Source organism: Pan troglodytes, chromosome 12 (genome assembly GCF_028858775.2).
Source record: "Pan troglodytes isolate AG18354 chromosome 12, NHGRI_mPanTro3-v2.0_pri, whole genome shotgun sequence".
Lineage (NCBI taxonomy): Eukaryota > Metazoa > Chordata > Mammalia > Primates > Hominidae > Pan > Pan troglodytes.
This window is the reverse complement of record NC_072410.2, coordinates 28,327,693-28,345,519: the sequence shown is the minus strand read 5'-3', so window position 1 is coordinate 28,345,519 and position 17,827 is coordinate 28,327,693. Positions and strand designations below refer to the sequence as shown.

Below are 17,827 nucleotides of genomic sequence, written 5' to 3'. Positions count from 1 at the left end.
CCCTATCAGTATTTAACATTTCTTCTGAAACTGAGTCTAGATACTCAATCTGCTCCAGTTTTTTGAACAAGATGAGTAGCAAAGTTATTCTTTCCATTTTTTTGTTTGTTTGTATTTTTTGTTTGTTTGTTTTTTGTTTTTTTTACAGCCAGACACAGGTCTTGAATTGTACAGCTGACTTCTTTGTTTGGGATACGTTACTTTCAATCATTTTCCTGATCCTCTGCATGATTTACAGAAGCTGAGTGGGAGGCTTTAGCATTTCCATGGTCCTCCTTCTCCACTATCATGAGATTCTTAGGTGAATTTTTTTTAGAGCCATTATTCTCCATTTATAAAGGCAGAATGCAGTGGCAGGAGCTGGGACTCTGGGAAACCAACAGCCAAGAATTCAAACTACAGCATACTATGAAACACTCAGATAAGATGTCCCCATCATATTCTATTATTGGGCAAAATAAAATGTAAACCATGCGCTCAAAACAGCAAATATTGTGGGTGACAGTGACGCTGGTATTCGGAAAGATGAAGAAATGCAATTAAGAAACCTGGCAAAGAAGTAAACATGCCATGTAGCTTACAAAAGACCAGCCACATTGTGTGTATTTTAATATTGTTTAACAGTAACACCTAATAAAGAGAGCATCATGATTGTGTGAACTACATTTTCGGTCATAATGAATGCTACAAAATTAACCTCCCGAGTTTAAATAGGCTACAATGTCTTGGGAAATATGCAAGAAGAGTTATTTGATAAAGGTGACAGTTTTTCACATCTGAAAATAATGTTTTTCTCCCAGCCTATCTTGATCAACAGCCAGCAGCAACACATTGCAGATATAATCTCAAGACCTTGTGGCATGTACTTCTCACTACATGCATAACTTACTATGGACAGAGGATCATGGAGATTTTGAATATAATTTCCCACATGACAGGAGATTAAATAGGCCACATTGGAAGAAGCTAGGTCTCTGGAGAACCAAAAAGTAAACTTCAGCCAGTTCTGGAAGCAGATAAACAGCAAGAAATGTACTTTCAGATGGGCTACTTTCTCAATAGTTCTTTCTTGCAAGAGCTCTAGGGAAAGTACGAGTTACTGGGTAAGAATGTAATAGAAAAGGGGCCAGCCTTGGAAAACTTTGCAATGGAAGAAAATCAGTGTCTCCTCATTTACACCTTTCTTTCTCCTCTTCCTTTGTAATGCCACCTTTCTTGGGATATTCCTTCCCCTAGAATACCCTGCCTGTCACCCCACGAGAACCTGCTCTTGAGACTGCATTTCTAATACCTATAATGAGATGTTATGTCAATGCCTTATCTCTCAGTGTGTGTATATACATATTAAGCTTTCTGTCTATGTTGTGCTTTCTCATGCAGAAATATCAGACATTAATGAACCAGTAAAGAAGATACTGAGGTGCAGAAGAGCTTTCCCAGTGTCCCAGGAGCCATTCTACACAGCATCCTACAGAATGACTGTGGATCTGCTGTGCTTAGTTTCTTTACTTGTGAAAACAGAGTAATAGTAGCACCTACCTCACAGGGTTGTTCTGAAGATTAGAGGGGTTCTTTCATGGGAAGTTCTAGAGCAGTGCTTGAGACATGGTAAGTGCTCAACATGTGTTCATTATTATTATTATCAATATTTGATGTAAAAGCCTTTCTGAAAGAAATCACACAAGAACATGATCAGTTAAAAGATATATATGAATGAAAGTATGTTTGGCACTGTCACAACACAGAGTGGCATAATGGTTAGGAACATAGGCTTTGGAAGTCAACCATCTGTGCTCAAAGCCTAGTGTCACCACACAGCCATTGTGGGACACTGGGCCTCAGATTTCTAGCCTGAAAAATGGGAGAACAATGTCTGTCATATAAAGTTGCTGTAAAGATCAAACTAGATAAGAAATGTAAAATACTCAACAGTGCCTGACACAAAATAAACACCAATTAATGGTAGCAGGAAGAAAAGAGCACTCTTCACCAACATTTTACCTTCAGAAATTGGTTAAGAAGAAATGAGTGCTTAGGAACCTTCCTGTTAGAGCTGGGAACACAAATAACCCCAAGATATGACCCAACTGAGAAATGAGACACGAGAGTCAGCAGGTCTCAGGACTCGAGAACATATCATAGATCTGGGGCCAAGGGGACCTCCCAATACCCCAGTCTTGAATTAGCCAGATGTGCCTTTCAGTCCTTGGCTAAGCTGGACTGAGGCCTCCTCCAAAGGGAGAAATAAATGCGCATCCTGAAGAGAGCTGACTCTGAAAGAGAGAGAAACCCACAGAGGCTGAGTTTCACCAGTACAGCTACTTTCAAGCAAATTCCTCAGTTAAGTCATTTCTCTTCCCAAGGGGAGGACTGAATGAGCTTATGGTGAGAGGCCGAAAGCTTTTCTCCTTTATTTTTCCCTCATGGGAGAGGATGGAAGTGCTATCCTTTCTGTGGGAACCTGCAGACTATGGACGTTTCCCCCAGCAGTTGGCATTGACTGATTTATCTGCATGTTTCTCTGTTCACATCCTCTATATGAAGAATCGAAGTGGGAATAGCCCCCCAAGTAATCTGATAGTACCAAAGCACTATTCTAGTTTTGTATAATTTTTAAGTCTCTTCTTTAAATTTTTCTTTTTGCAGACTCCATCCCAGACACAGCATACCAGAGTCTCCAAAGGGCTAAGCTCAGCAATCTATTCTCAAGCTCCCAACAGGAGTCTTATATAGTCAGGCAGGCAATGATCATATATGGGGACCATTAGAAATAATCTAATGCATACCCTCTGAACTTCAAATTTTTAGTATTCTCATTTTCTGCTCAAGCTCAATTTCAACACAGTTCACAGTTTCTCATATCCACCATGGCATTCTGCCAAGGAACTACAACTCGTGTTCTCTAAACCCATCTGTTCTAAGAATGCTGGGCTGGTTATCAATTTCTAATGTACCTGCTTAAACTTTCCTCTCTCAATGTGTCCCTGACTGAACTGCAGAAGACAGAACAACTGTACTAGCCATCTCTTTCTGCATATCCCATGTCCCCACAGAGGCCACTGTGTCTTCATAAAGCTAACTGCCACGATTTTCACAAGTGATATTTTTCCTTCATGATTTTCCATTTTCTACTTGAGCATTAAAATACCAGGGAGAAAAGGAAGATAATCGTTTAGCAGCTGGGAAAACAAGATATGTGCCCCAGCACAGTACATGCTAAGTATTCAGAATGTATAGTTATAGTAGATAACTATAAATTAGATAACTATTAAAATAGTTATATTAGATAAGTAATAGTTTTCTCATCTTCAAGACTTAAAAAGTTAACTGTTTTAAGTGGTATTCAAAAAAGGAAGGTACTCACTCACATCAACCCAATTAAAACCACATTTCTATAGCTGGATGTAACAATCTTAATCCAAATCATTCACCAAAGTTGTTTAACTTTCTTAAAGTAAGGCTCTAGACATTTGCTTCTTTACAAGTATCTTGCAAAGCCATTATGCGGTAGAAGAAAAGTTTAAATGCACCACATTTTCCTACTGCATTGTAACTAAAATTACTACTCACAGGACGTGTATAGCTTCTGCATTTTGGTCCATCACATTTTCCACCATCAAATGAGTGTACTCTTAAGGTTTTCACTTTATCATCAGCATAACATATTTTGCTTCCAGAATGCCCAGTAAAGCTGAAATTTTTCATTTAAAGTGATAAAAAAGTTCCCCAAATATCTACTTAACAATTTTAGGTCTGAGTTTTAGCAAGACAGTTTAATGCATACACAATGAAAACACTATATTTCTCACTCTCTCTCACACGCACAGATTAAAACCCCAAATTTTCACTATATTTCCTCTTTCTTATACAGCTCAATTTTTAACATGCAGCTTCCTTATAATCTAAAAATAATTTTAAATGTGATTATCACAAAAATATTTTAAAACAGAGATGAAATGTATAAAGGCAGATATAGATCATCCATGGTTACATTGGTTACATCACATTTCTTTAGAAACAGAACTGTTTCCACTCCTGTAGACAAACTTTTCTCTCACACATTTAACGTGAGGTTAGTGCTGACATAAAATTATCGCTCTACTCACCGTCTGAGTGTTTGCACTGTGTTTGAGGTACATTTTCTTCATTTTCACAGCCCCACCACTCTTGAGAGTATGAGTCAACAGAAGTTTGCAGGCTAAAACCATTCAATAATATTTTCATCAATACTGGAATGATAGTAAGTAACATTACACAACATCAGAGGCCAAAAATTTTTCTTTGTTGAAGCCCAAGATTTTAACTTATTCTTCATTACCTGAAAATACTGCTCATTTAACCTCTTTAGGAAAAAAAAATATTCTGTAGATGAATAATTCCTGCCTTAATGCTTCACCCAAGACAGTTCCTTCATACTTATCCTCCGATGCTTTGTTCTTTTCATCCATTTGATGTAGCAGGCAACAAGAATCACCTTTCCTTTGGTGATCTGACATAGCGATCTCTTATGTTTTTGCTAATTGTTTGATAAATATTTAGTAAATTTTTCCACGGTATGTATGCACTGTTTTTTGTAGTTCCAATTCTAAAGGTTTTATTAATGAATGAACATTGTCATCCTAAAAGAACAATTTCTCAGTGCTTCATAAACAGCTCTAAATGCTGGTTGCTTATCATCATAATAAACACCTCTGTTCCCGTGAAAAATAAAGATTCCTTCTTCTGCTTCTTGGCAACTGCTTCCATATAGACAATGATCTGGATGACACTTCCATTGACACGGAAAGACAAAAAGGCTTTCTGGATTATGAAAAAACATGATATCCAACAGATCTTGATCGCCCATGTAATGTTTAACTTGTACATTTTAAGCCATGTCATAAGTATGTCTCCTCATTGTAGTCACACAGTTGTCATATTATTCTTGAAATACTTCCTTCTCATTCAAGTCATGTTTGTCAACATAACTCCAGAGTTTACTCCAGCTTTTCCACAGTATGGATGCCTAGCAAAGCGACTATACCATCCTATTTGACGTTCCTTTTGTTCTGAGGCCATTGCAGAATTTGTGTGGAATTAAATTTCTTTAGTAAAAACCAAATATTATCAGCTGGTCTTTTAAAAAGGCTATCAGTGTGAGAGTCAACTTCTTTCAGGAATAACGGCAAGGACAATCTCTGCAAACCACATGGTTTAAAGAGTTTTTCCACTCTGCTGCATTCTCACTTGGAAAGGTTATGGAGTATATTGTATAATTAAATATTTGTAGAAATGCCCCCTGTCAAGCCTTCCTTTAAAACTATGATGTAGTTGATCTTCAGCAAAAATCTGGAATTGAAGAGGTTTGATCCTGAAAATAATAGCTGACTTCAACACGGTCATAGTTTCTTCCAGTCTTTCACCTAGATGCATTTTCTCAACAGGCTGTATTTTCAGACTACACCTGTCCCACCTGCCGGGATGCGCAGCGGGACCAGCGCTGCCCGCGCCTCTCACCGCACCGCATCCGCCTCCCGCCAGCCAGGAAGCCACTGCGGCCTGAGGCTTCCCGCCACCACCGCGCGCTCCTTCCTCCGGGGACATGGGGAGCTGGCTGAAGGCGTAAAGGAGCGAGCACAAGCCTCAGGCCAGACACAGCGCCACCACGCGCGGTAGCGCCGCATGGCCCCAGCCGCGTTCCTCGGTCTCCGTCTCCGCCGCGCCCGCCTGGCGAACTGGAGCACAGGGACCATAGTTCTGGAAATTTATCCTTTTTCTCTCCATGGATTCAGCAGCAGTGTCTAAAAGAAAAAAATTCCTCAATCAATCATTTATATATGTTTTAATATAAAGATAAAACACTGCGAACCAGTGGAACTGGATAGAAAGTAATTCAGTTTTACAGAACACATCTGTTTTTCAGGCTCTTACTTTTCTTACACATAAAAGAGCCATATATATTTCTGTGGAATTCCCCTTTTACTTAAGAATTCATTATCAGCCAATTAGTTTAACGAGGCTGTTTTGTTAGAGGCTGTGGTTGCATTCAAAAATTAGAATAGGAACAACGACTTGTAAAAATTCAACACTTTATTTTATTTTTGAGACAGAGTCTCACTGTGTTGTCCAGGCTGGAGTGCAGTGGCTTGATCTCAGCTCACTGCAACATCCGCCTCCAGGGTTCAAGCCATTCTCCTGCCTCAGCCTCCCGAGTAGCTGGGATTACAGATTTGTGCCACCATACCTGGCTAATTTTTGTATTTTTAGTAGAGAAGGGGTTTCACCATGTTGGCCAGGCTGGTCTCGAACTGCCAACTTCAGGCGATCCTCCCCCCTCAGCCTCCCAAAGTGCTGGGAGTACAGGCGTGATTTAACATTTTAACGTTTTAAACTACCACTTACTATATTCACTGTGTCTGTGATTTAATATATCTTTTTCAGTGGCCACAAAATTATAAAATGGATACAGAATAGTCTCTTCAAAAAATTAAGGAAGTTCTTTCTTTTTCTTTTCTTTTTTTTGTGTGTGTGTGTGTGTGTGTGTATGTGTTTGAGACGGAGTCTTGCTCTGTCGCCCAGGCTAGAGTGCAGTGGCGCGATATTGGCTCACTGCAACCTCCGCCTCCCGGGTTTAAGGAATTCTCTGCTTCAGCCTCCCGAGTAGCTGGGATTACAGGCGCCCGCCACCATGCCCAGCTAATTTTTTTTGTATTTTTAGTAGAGACGAAGTTTCACCATCTTGGCCAGACTGGTCTTGAATTCCTGACCTCATGATCAGCCCGCCTCGGCCTCCCAAAGTGCTGGGATTACAGGCGTGAGCCACAGCGCCCGGCCGGAAGTTGTTTCTTCTTAAAAGGATTATAAATATAATTCGTACTGGCATGACACTTTTACTAATATAGATTGACTTTTTGCTTCAAATAACCCATTCGTACATCGAAATTAATTTTGGTCAGTATGTGTGTGTCTGGATGTATGTGTGTGTGGATGTGTGGATGTAAATGGCAGTAAAGGGTAAAAGGGAAGGTGGAAAAAAGGGAGATGGTCTAACATTTTCCACACATTTTTTAAATACACAAAAGATATGTAGTAAAACAATGGTGTGGTGAAAACAAAATATTGCGAACTAGAAAAAAGACTTAGCTTCCGGTCCTGTCGGATCCGCCCCGCGGCGGCGCCCTCCAGCCGTAAGCTCCACGCGTTCAACAAGGGCCCCTCCTACAGGCTCTTGGCGGACGTCCAGAACAGGCTTCTGTCCAAATATGACTCCCAGAAGGAGGCAGAGCTCCGCAGCTGGATCAAGGGATTCACTGGCCTCTCCATCTGCCCCAACTTCCAGAAGGGCCTGAAGGACGAGATTATTTTATGCACACTCGTGAACAAACTGCAGCCGGGCTCAGTCCCCAAGATCAACGGTTTCCGTGTAGAACTGGCACCAGCTAGAAAACCTCTCCAACTTCCTCAAGGCAATGGTCAGCTACGGCATGATCCCGTGGACCTATTTGAGGCCAACGACCTGTTTGAGAGTGGGAACAATATGCAGGTGCGGGTGTCTCTTCTCGCCCTGGCAGGGAAGGCCACAAGACTAAGGGGCTGCAGAGCGGGGTGGACATCCGTGACAAGTACTCAGAGAAGCAGAACTTCGACGACACCACCATGAAGGCCAGCCTGTGCGTCATCCGGCTGCAGATTACCAACAAATGTGCCAGCCAGTCAGGCATGACCGCATACGGCACGAGGAGGCATCTCTACGACCCCAAGAACCGCATCCTGCCCCCCATGGACAACTTGATCATCAGCCTCCGGATGGGTACAAACAAGTGCGCCAGCCAGGTGGGCATGACGGCTCCCGGGAACCAGCGGCACATCTATGACACCAAGTTGCGAATCGACAAGTGTGAGAACTCCTCCATGTCCCTGAAGATGGGCTACACGCAGGTCGCCAATCACAGCGGACAGGTCTTTGGCCTAGGCCGGCAAATATATGAACCCAAGTACTAGCCGGGTGGCCCAGTGGCCCACGGGGCTCCCTCCGCCGGCAACTGCCCAGGGCCAGGGGAGGCCCCTTAGTACCAGGAGGAGATCAGCTACTGAGGCTCCCAGCACGCTCTCTCCACACATGGTCTGCCCGTCTGGGTGTTGGGTTTTTCTGTGTTTTCAACTTTTTTTTTTTTTTAACCTGTTCAGTGCTGCCAGTCAACCGAGGGTCTGTGAGCGGCAGCGTGGGATCAGGCAGCAGGGTTTTTTCCCCCACTTCCCCTTGCTTTGGTTCCTTCGCAGGACTGAGCCACCGGGCTGTGGGGGAAGGGATCAAGGCCGTATCCTGATGCGTGTAGGGTGAAGGTCCCCGCTGGCACTTCCAGGCTGTGGGCTGAGCTGTGCTGGGGAGAAGAGACCTGGGCATGGAGGGAACCAGTCCCTGAAGGTTTCTGGTTGCCTCTCCTCTTCCCCTTTTTGTCAGCCGATCAGTTTGTGGTTTCTGTACCTGCAAAAGTTTCAGGAAGTATTAACAAAAGAAAGAAAATTTTTTTCTTCTCCGAGGAATGGGGCGGAGACAGTGGAGAGGGTGCTGGGAAATGAGTTCCCTGGGAGAGGGGGCCCAGCCACGATGCTAAAATATCTCAGGCTCCTGAGTGGCTGGATTTCCCTAGGACCCTCAGACCAACAGACCTCAGACCCCTCAGACCTATGCTGGGGCCCGGTGAGGAAACTGAGACCCGTACAAGTTAGTGGAATTCTGAGTTGCCAGGATTAAGCCTGACCCCTCTCCATCCTAGCTCCCCCACCTCCGTGGCCCTCAGTAGGGTTTTTTGTTTGTTTTTATTTTTGTTTTTTTTGAGATGTAGTCTCACTCTGTCGCCCAGGCTGAAGCGCACTGGAGTAATCTCGCCTCACTGCACCTCGGCCTCCCAGTTTAAGCGATTCTCCTGCCTCAGCCTCCAGAGTAGCTGGGACTACAGGCACCCACCACCACGCCTGCCTAATTTTTTGTATTTTTAGTAGAGACGGGATTTCACTATGTTGGCCAGGCTGGTCGGGAACTCTTTCCCTCATGTGATCCGCCTGTTTCGTCCTCCCAAAGTGTTGGGATGACAGGCGTGAGCCACCGCGCCCAGGCCCTCAGTAGGTCTTAAGGAGCCCCGGCCCTCCTTCTCCCCTTCCGGGCCTGACCAGGTCTACTGCTCTATCTCCCCCAGCCCCAGGCCACGCCAAGTACTGCACAGAGCCCTCCCCCCAGGGGCCCTGCGCTATGAGATAATGTGAAATACCGACTGTGGACCAAACGCAATAAAACCTCTGTTTTTAAGAAGAAAATGAAAAGACTTAAAACTGGCATTTTAAGACTTTATTATATATTATTAAATGTATATTAAATATAAATGTTATACACTTTAGCGCCTCTATCTCCCGGTCTCTGATTAGGAGCTTAACTTTCCTAAGCCTCAATTAGTAAACACTTCTGGCCTAGCCACGTTGACCCGCCTCTCTCCTAACATCATCCAGTACATTTCGGAAGTGCATGCAAAACTCTCCCACCTTCTGTTTCAACAGATATGTCAACTGATACAATTATACAATAATTGCATAAGATAATATTAGATTTAATCTCACAATCACCCTCAGCTTGATTACTAACCCTTCTCTTACATCTTGCTCACCTAAATTTATCTACATTTTCTGTGAATTGAAATAGCTTAGAAATGTATGCCATCTGTGTATTATAGTGTAAGTTATTGTAATATAGAAATATGGACTTTCTTTAACTCCCATTTGCTGCCTAGGAAATACCAATATTTTTTGAGCATGGCAAGTGTTTCCAAGCATTCAGAAGTGGAGAGTGTAGGAAATCCACTGCAGAATGAGGTCTGCTTGTCATCCTCTCAGTCTCAACTGCTCTCCCTCCTTCATCTCTCTCTGTTTCATTGATGAGTATAGAAGATCAGGCATTTTTATATGAAATGAAAATTGATGGAACTAAGGTGTTGATTTGAATATCCAACCAACCATTTACTGAGTTTCCATTACAAGTTAAATTGTGTTGTAGAGAACAGCTCAGGAAACGAATGCTTGACATTGATGTTCATAACAGAAATACAAACATGCCATTAAAAAATCAGACCTCTTATGAGCATCCAGATTCTCATGTAAGTTTTGTGAAGCTCTTTCAAGATGAGAATGTAAAATTTCAAAAAAAAATCATTTTCACGAGTCATTCTTGAGACAGAAAAGTGGAAATAGAAGATCATATATGGTTGTTTCACTAGCTCAAATCTTAAGTACAGTTTTTAGTCAATTGAGAGCCATATCATTCTTAGTTTTATATACTGATAGTCATTAGAAATTACAAATTTTAAAAAATATTCCTGTCTCACTCTACGAATCAATCTAAAAATTTCATTCATTTGGTTATATTTCTTCATTTTACCGGGTCTTGAATACTTCTTTCCTGCCCTGCATTAAGTTTAATTAATGTCTAATTTGTTTACTTGATTTAGTTATTTTGGCCACGTTCAGTACACTTGTTATGAAGCAGGCATGTAGGAATGTTGACAAGTTTATGGTCCTCACTCTTCCAAATCCCAAATGGCGGCACCCCAACAGACACATACCACAATGTAAACACATACACACACACACACAATCCACACCCACCCATACTCACCCACCTACACACACACACACACACACACACACTCCAGTGGATCAACACATGAAACACTCCACAGGCAAAGACATTATCCATCAGGGATCTCTTAGTGCACTACACACTTCTGTAAATTATCAGGTCTCCTCAATTGAGGTGAGTCTACAGAGATTTCAAAGGCTATTTGAGTGCTAAGCTATCTAACTACTGGTTGGACACTATTTAAATAATGCATTAAACACAACTCTTGAGGCTCTGAAGAATTTCGATGCTTTCCAATGAACCAGGAGTTACAAGGTCCTGAAAACCACACGTGTGATAAAGCAAAGCTGATATTCATGTGAATATACTTTATATTTACTTCTATTCGTGTTAATTTTTCTTTGCCTGTAATATACGTTTTTATATAACGGGGAATAAGAAACATCTTAGGAAAAAGAAAACAGAAAATAAAATTTTGCTGTTTACACTGTGCCTTGGTCCAGTAACCCTGCACTGCACATATACACTTTAAATTGGTGTCTTGGGGAACCACTTCAGTATTTCATTTTAATAGTGCATCCTGGAGAATATATTTGAGTGGATCACATATTACAGCTGATTTAAATTTTGACCCATATAGAAATAAGTTTTCAAAAATATGTCTGAAGCCTGAATACTGTAAAAATGTTTATCATCATAGAATAATAAAAGGTTAGCCATTAGTTACTCAGAAATTGTTCAGTAAATCTAAGACAACTTAGACATAAATAGTTATGAGTGAATATAGTTCATCATTAATGTTTGTAAAAATTAATGCTGTCTTTTATGGTTGAGAAAAACTAGAAATGTAACTTAATCTGATAGAGATAAATGACATAAACTTTACATAAAGCAAGAGAATAATAGATGTGTAAAAATGTTTTATAGATAAGATTTTAAGATGAAATTGTGCTGAACAACATGAATCAAATGTGTTTTGCATACTACATCTGCAGCTACAACATCACAGCCTTTTACGTATTTCATTAACTTCAAAATGTAACTTATTGCTGAAACAATCTGATTTAATGAATTGGGATAACGGGTAATGATTGGCGTCAGCTGAAAGCAATGCTACACTTTTAAAGTTAGATTTCTTTGTGTATTAATACAAACACCAGAGAAGATGGTCAATAAAATAATTACTGTACAATGACTATCATAATACTTAAACCTGGAAGAAAATCAGTAAATGTTAAGTGACTAGAATTGGTGAATTGCTTCCATGTTATACAATTTTTTGTTCATTTTAGGGCTTACCAAAACTTGCAGCTCTGAATAAGGCCCAATTATTTACTCCTTCAAATAAAACAAGACTGCAAGAATAAGTGTGAATGCTTTGTTTTGTTTTGTTTTTCACTGAAATATTCCAGTCTGTAGCTGCTCCAAATCACACTGATCTTTCTAGAGTCTGATACGGGTCCTGGTCTCAAGGCCAGTGTTACCATAATCACCATCTTTTGTGCTTCAAGGTTGAGCCCTCCTAATTTACCTGCATGAAATTGGAAAAGTCCCATTTCATACTTTAAGCAACCCAGATGTCTCTTTCACTGAAAGTGGTATTCTTCTTGTGTGTGTGTGTTTTTTTTTTTTGCAGCAAATGATGTCAACTTCTACCTACACCTGACATCTCAATTAATTTTTGACATTTTCTTCTTCACATTTCCATTTCAAATCACCAAGTATTGTCAGATTTTACCTTCTCTCTATTTCTTGAATGAATTTTTCTCTTTCTATCTTCATTGCCATCATGGATTCCAGCCCATCACTCTCTCACCTGGGCTATGGTGAGCACCTCTAAAGTGCTCTCCCTGATTCTCTCTCCAAAAATGGTTCTGTGCTATATCTGGAATGATTACTTGAAATGCAAATACAATTTGCATTGTAAATTGCTTTGCTTAAAAACTCCCAAAGACTTCACATTAGTACTAGGATAAATAGCAAGAGTCCAAAAATGGGTTCAAGCAGTACAAAATTTGTTTCCTTTCTCTTTCCCCCCTCTTGTGGCATGAACATTGTTGAACTAAATGATTCAGATATATTTCTTCTTGTCTCCTGGACTTTGGTCTTCTTATTCATATGCTTTTCCCACTACCATCCCAGATTTATATAATTAGCTCTTACTGGGTTTTGTTTGTTTGTTTTTTTTTAGATGGAGTCTTGCTCTGTTGCCCAGGCTGGAGTGCAGTGGTGTGATCTCGGCTCACTACAAGCTCCACCTCCCAGGTTCATGCCATTCTCCTGCCTTAGCCTCCAAAGTAGCTGGGACTACAGGCGCCTGCCACCTCACCTGGCTAATTTTTTTTTTTTTTGTATTTTTAGTAGAGACGGGGTTTCACAGTGTTAGCCAGGATGGTCTCGATCTCCTGACCTCGTGATTCACCTGCCTCAGCCTCCCAAAGTGCTGGGATTACAGGCATGAGCCACCACACCCAGCCAGCTCTTACTCTTATTTTAGTTTGCTCTTCATCTTCCCCACGAAGGGAGGCCTTACCTGATATCCCTAAATATGAAAGGCTTTCATAACAGTGCATAGCTTTTCTCTGTTATTTATAATATTGTTTTTAGGTTTTTATATTTTTATTACTATTTATAATAGATACATCTGAGCATGCTCTTTGATAATAAGTCTAATAAAGTTTTGATGCATTTAGTAATTCAGTACAAAATTGTTTTCCATAAGCCATGATTCTAGAGATTGAGGGGAAAGTGCAGTGGTAATCTGTCCCAAGTGGAAGGACAAATAGCCAAGCAATGTTGACCTACCCATTCATCTCTCAAAAACAGGGTTAAGATATTGATTCTTCTGTTTTCAGGATGAAGCAGGGACAGGGAATTTCTTGTTATCCTCTCAACTCACTCTTTTTATGGAAAAAGTAATTAATCTGATAAATGACCCAAAAGATTTTGATGTTTAAGGTGGTGATTCCAAGAAGTTGAAATAAAAAGACTTCAGAGCCCATCTCTCTCAATCACTATCTTTGGTCTCTTGAGGGTGCTTGTGCACAAAATAGGGAGCACCTGTCTAAGAGCTGCATAGGCTGGCTCAGTCCGGCTACTGGTTTCATAAATCCAACTTTTCCAAGCATGATGGAATGTCAGAATCCCGTGAGCCAAAAGTTTTATGATGAGAGAGGAAGAATGATATTTTACTCCCCAACCTAATTTTAAAATTAAATTTTAAACAAAGTTAATAAAGTTAACAAACCTGAATACACACACACACATGCATATACCCATGCACACGCACACGGGCTTCTTGCATTCTTTTTTTGTTTAATCATTCATGAGAAATGGTTGGATTTTGTATTTTCTATCTACCAATACTTGCGCAAACTCTGGCTGCAAAACTTTTGTTGGTCAAACATCAGCATTTGGGAAACCACATCCCTGCTGAGAGATAGAAGATCTTGATACAGCCTTAACTACATCATCAGTAGACATGGGACTGTTTTTAACCAGAAGGAGGCAAATGGCTTCCAGATGGTTGTGTAGCTGGTTTTAACAGTAGCCTGCAGTGACTTTTTGACAGACATAAACCTTACTAGTTATTATTAGGCTTCAGAGCATTAGTATGAAGTTTTAATTTGCTTATGTTAGGGATGAGAAGGTAGCACTATCCTAGATGCCCTAAATATTGCTCCTTGTCACTTTTCCCCCACTGAATTCAGAGGTAATCTGGGGGCTGTGTCTAAAATGGTCTTATATTCATGTTGTTTGCCATGGGTTTCTGAAGCTTTCATTCTGAACATGGTCTCAACTTGGCTCTTGAGGACTAATTTCATTACACATGATCATAGGCATGAATTTAAATTTGTGGAGGATTGTTTTGTACATCCCACATGAAGGGGTGACCTGCCCCTCCACACCTGTGGGTGTTTCTCATTGGGTGGGATGAGAGACTGAGAAAAGAAAGAGACACAGAGACAAAGTATAGAGAAAGAAACATGGGCCCAGGGTACCGGCACTCAGCATATGGAGGATCCACGCTGGCACTGGTCTCTGAGTTCCCTCAGTATTTATTGATCATTATCTCTACCATCTCAGAGAGGGGGATGTGGCAGGGCAATAGGGTAATAGTGGGGAGAGGGTCAGCAGGAAAACATGTGAACAAATGTCTGTGTGCCATAAACAAGGTTAGAAAAGGTGCTGTGCTTTGAGGTGCACATACATAAACATCTCGGTGCATTAAAGAGCAGTATTGCGGCCAGCATGTCTCACCTCCAGCCTTAAGGTGGTTTTCTCCTTATCTCAGTTGATGGAACATACAATCAGGTTTTACACTGAGACATTCCATTGCCCAGGGATGAGCAGGAGACAGATGCCTTCCTCTTATCTCAACTGCAAAGAGGCCTTCCTCTTTTACTAATCCTCCTCAGCACAGACCCTTTATGGGTGTCTGGCTGGGGGATGGTCAGGTCTTTCCCTTCCCATGAGGCCATATCTCAGACTATCACTTGGGGAGAAATTTTGGACAATACCTGGCTTTCCTAGGCAGAGGTCCCTGCAGCCTTCCGCAGTGTATTGTGTCCCTGGGTACTTGAGATTAGAGAGTGGTGATGACTTTTAACAAGCAAACTGCCTTCAAGCACTTGTTTAACAAAGCACATCCTGCATAGCCCTAAATCCATTAAACCTTGAGTCAACACAGTGCATGTCTCTGCCAGCACAGGGTTGGGGGTGGGGTTACAGATTAACAGCATCTCAAGGCAGAAGAATTTTTCTTAATACAGAACAAAATGGAGTCTCTTATGTCTACTTCTTTCTACATAGACACAGTAACAGTCTGATCTCTCTTTCTTTTCCCCACACCACAGAATCTGGATTCACTACCAAGAGACTGTAGCATTTATCAAAAAGAAGATAAAGAGAAATAAGAGTTCTTGTTGTCTAGGGAATATATCATCTTCTTTGGGTAATGCCTATTAATGCTCCTCAAAATAGCTAGAGCATTCAAGCTTTGTAACGAGTTCACAATGAGAGAAGTAGCTTCTACTAGAAATTAAATATGTTACTTCTTTCAATGAGTAACTATTGCTACAAGAATATGTTTGCTGAATAAATTAGCACATTTATTGACATAATTGATTTGCATACTGTGGCAGCACTTCATGGACCAAACCCTAAGTCCCATGAAAAATTGAATAGAATTATTTGACAGTGAAGTATCATTGGAAAAGCCTGGCTCTAGTTCTCAGGAAGCAATCTGGTTGATTATGTGTTTTCAGTGTGTAGTCATAATACAACTGTATATCACTAGTGTACATCAGACACTTTGTGCACTCTACATATATTTTCTCATTTGATCCTTCAATACATGCATAAGAGAAGAAATAGATGTGGATTTCATTGCTCTGCTAGGGTCAAAGACCAAAAACCTCATTACAATGCCAATGTTAGAAATTCTTCTTCCAATTAAAATAAAGTTACCAGAGACAATTGTTCCTGCCATAATGAGAAAATATTGGATGAACTTTAAAAAATTGTTATTTTTTTGTTTAAAGCCATCAAAAAATTGTGGGCCTAAAGTTTCAATGAACTAAATTTCAGAGAAAAACAAGCCCTTCCTTGGTGATCACAGATTAGCAGCAGAGCCCATCTCTGAGGACATTTGCTGGATCTGGGGCCTTGAGTAGGTAGAAGAACAAGCCTACAATGTGCAGAGACAGCTGGAACACTGGGAATAAGCAAAATAATCTACAGGGAACTGCAAGAGGGACTGAAAACTAGAAAGATCACATGTTCTCCTCGCACTTACTTATTTCCACTTAAGAGACAGGGTCTCATTCTGTCACCCAGGCTATGGTGCAGTGGAATAACCACTGCTCACTGCAGCCTCAAACTCCTCCCTCAGGTGATCCTCCTGCTTCAGCCTCTCCAGTACATGGAACTACAGGTGCACGACATCATGCTTGGCTAATTTTTAATTTTTTGTGTGTGGACACAAAAACCGACTAGGTTGCCCAGGCTGGTCTAGAACTCTTGGCCTCAAGTGTTCTTCCTGCCTTGACCCCCACCCTCTCCAACCAAGCACTGGGATTACAGGTGTGAGTCACCACATCTGGCCTCCCCTAGCATTTAGATACTAAACTGTTGGAAAAATGAGTAAAAAATAAATATAAGTAGCATTTTGAGTATTTTCTTCCCATACACCCATGGATTGTTTAGTGTATCTTACTACTTCATAAAGGAGACCATTCCTGCATCAAACTATATAAACTAAGTATTTAAATTTGATTTTTGCCCTACAATAAGCTCTATGCTAAAGCTCATTACATTTGATTTTGACAATGTTTTTATACCACAGTTGCAAAAAATTAATCACATTATTTATTTCATGACACATTATCATTATTGTTTCCTACAAGTTTCTCTGGTTTTACTTTTTTCATTTTTTTATTCCTTATCCCTTGTCACAGACAGGCATGCTAATGTGTTTGATATAGGTTCTTTACTCTTAAAGAATTCTTACAAGATAAGAAGGTTGTTTTCTGAGTGTATGTGTATATACATGAGTGTATACATTTTGCTTAAAGAGTATTGTGCTATAAATCTAATTTTATTTCTAATTTTTTCACAGAGCATAACATCCTTCATACATTCCCACATTGCTGTAGGTTATTTTTGGTTGTTTATTCCCCTGTAGCTGCTGCATAGTTTTCAATAAAATGAATCAACCACATTTTCCCTATCCAGTCTTGCAGTAGAATTCACACTGATATCCTGCTACTGAAATATTCACTTCCTTATGGTATCCTTATGAAAACACTTTTTGGTCATGTGTCACAGTTTGTCAGGGGCTGTGTTAGTCTCTTTGTATTGCTATGAAGACATACCCAATGCTGGGTAATTTATTTATTTATTTTTTAATAAAAGAGGTTTATCTTGGTTCAGGGTTCTGCAGGCTGCACAGGAAGCAATGGCATCTGCTCTGGGTGAGGCCTCAAGAAGCTTACAATCATGGCAGAATGTGAAGGGGAGCCAGTGTGTCACATGGTCAGAGAGGGAGTAAGAGAGAGAAGGGGGCAGTCCCAGGCTATTTCTAACAATCAGATCTCTATGAACTCACTGAGAAGAACTCACTCAAGTGGATTGTGCTAAACCAAGCTTGTCCAACCTGCAGCCTGTGGGCTGAATGCAGGTTAGAACAGCTTTGAATGTGGCCCAAATTTGTCAACTTTG

The 17,827-nt window shown here is 40.7% G+C and overlaps 2 pseudogenes; one reads left to right on the top strand and one right to left on the bottom strand.

The window, feature by feature from the left end:
• Positions 1 to 4,114: 4,114 nt before the first annotated feature.
• Positions 4,115 to 5,763, bottom strand: LOC104004680 (glucoside xylosyltransferase 1-like; annotated as a pseudogene).
• Positions 5,764 to 6,980: 1,217 nt separating this feature from the next.
• LOC100610331 (calponin-2-like) lies at positions 6,981 to 8,049 on the top strand (annotated as a pseudogene).
• The last annotated feature ends 9,778 nt before the right edge of the window (positions 8,050 to 17,827 follow it).